At 47.3% G+C, this 1,539-nt stretch overlaps 1 non-coding gene across 1 annotated transcript; it reads right to left on the reverse strand.

The window, feature by feature from the left end:
* Window positions 1-1,062: 1,062 nt before the first annotated feature.
* On the reverse strand, window positions 1,063-1,137 carry Trnas-cga. Its single transcript has one exon. It is a non-coding gene; the product is annotated as a tRNA-Ser (tRNA).
* Between the last annotated feature and the right edge of the window lie 402 nt (window positions 1,138-1,539).

Below are 1,539 nucleotides of genomic sequence, written 5' to 3' on the forward strand. Positions count from 1 at the left end.
GTCCCAGTCCGGCTCAAATTTTCACTATCGTCATTCCATTTTAGAGCTAACGGTTATCCATATTCGTAACTGCGAATACATTTAATGTATTTCATAACGGCTGTAGTCGCCGCAGTGTCTGTTCCTTTGGACATGCATGCATGTCCGAAGGAACTTTGCATCATAATTCGGAATATCGTCATATCGTATGGTATCGTGCTTACTAACGTTTTGGTTCACGCTGTATAGAAGCGATTCTACGTGCCATGGTCTGATAAGTGGATTGGTAGGCTCACAGAGGTAGGTGGCACCAGATGTCCACACTCATGTCACACAATTCCGGTAAATTAAGGGCCTGTGATTTGGAGACGCGGAGCTGGTGCGGAATAGCGTCCCAGTTCTGTTACATCGGGTTAGTATGGGCGAATTTGGTGATCCATTTATCAGCGTGATTGCACTATCATGCTCCTCATACCACTGTAGCAAGATTGTGACCTAATGACAAAGGGAGTTACCCTGCTCGAAGATTCCATCAGCATCGAGAAAGAAAAATGCATAAAGGAGTGCAGGTGGTCCATAACAGTGGGTTCTTAGTCTAAAGCTGTCATATTGGTACCTTCGATTATTACCACAGATACCATAGAAGTGAGTGTCCTCTATTGCATATACTGCCTCCACCAGCCCTCGTTCCTGACGCAGGTAAATGTTTTGATCAGCCCTTCTCTGGATGACGCCGTATCCGAACACGATCATCGATCTGGTTAACAAGAAACGTGATTCTTCCAACCAACAGGTATCGTCCAATCTCGACAATCTCGTGCCCAGCACAACCGCAACTGACGATATCTTTTGGTCTGCTTGGGAATAAGTAAGTTTGTCTGCTGCGGAGCCCCATGTTCAACCATGTGTGCTGAACAGTATGCCCCAAAATACCTGTGACTGCACTGGCATTGAACTCTGCCGTCAGAACTGACGCAGTTCACCACCTATCCTGCGTTACAGAGAGCGCAGGCCTCCATCGGCCACAGTGTGGTGAGCAGTGGACATCCAAAGCTCTGAAACTTCCTGGCAGATTAAAACTATGTGCCGGGCCGAGACTCGAACTCGGGACCTTTGCCTTTCGCGGGCAAGTGCTCTACCAACTGAGCTACCCAAGCATGACTCACGCCTCGTCCTCAGAGCTTTACTTCTGCCAGTACCTCACCTCCTATCTCATTCTGGATGCAACGCCCTGTCGCGCACTCATGGAACGTCCTCAAGCCATTATCTGTAGATGCTCACGATAACGGCAATCGAACAATCAAACAATTCTCTCGTTCCGAAATACTCGTTCCCAGGTGTCGGTCTATAAGTATCTGCCCTTTGTCAAAGTGGCGTACTTCAGCTGATCTCCCACTTGCAATCATATTGATAGCGGAATTACTCCCTGTTTGTCTCTGCTCCACTTACGTACTATACTCAAAGCATAACGTACCTGCGACAACACCAGGGGCCATTAAATCTCGAGGTGGACAGAGATAATAATGCCTTTGATCATCAGTGTGTACCAACAAAAAATGA

Source organism: Schistocerca americana, chromosome X (assembly GCF_021461395.2).
Source record: "Schistocerca americana isolate TAMUIC-IGC-003095 chromosome X, iqSchAmer2.1, whole genome shotgun sequence".
Taxonomy (NCBI): domain Eukaryota; kingdom Metazoa; phylum Arthropoda; class Insecta; order Orthoptera; family Acrididae; genus Schistocerca; species Schistocerca americana.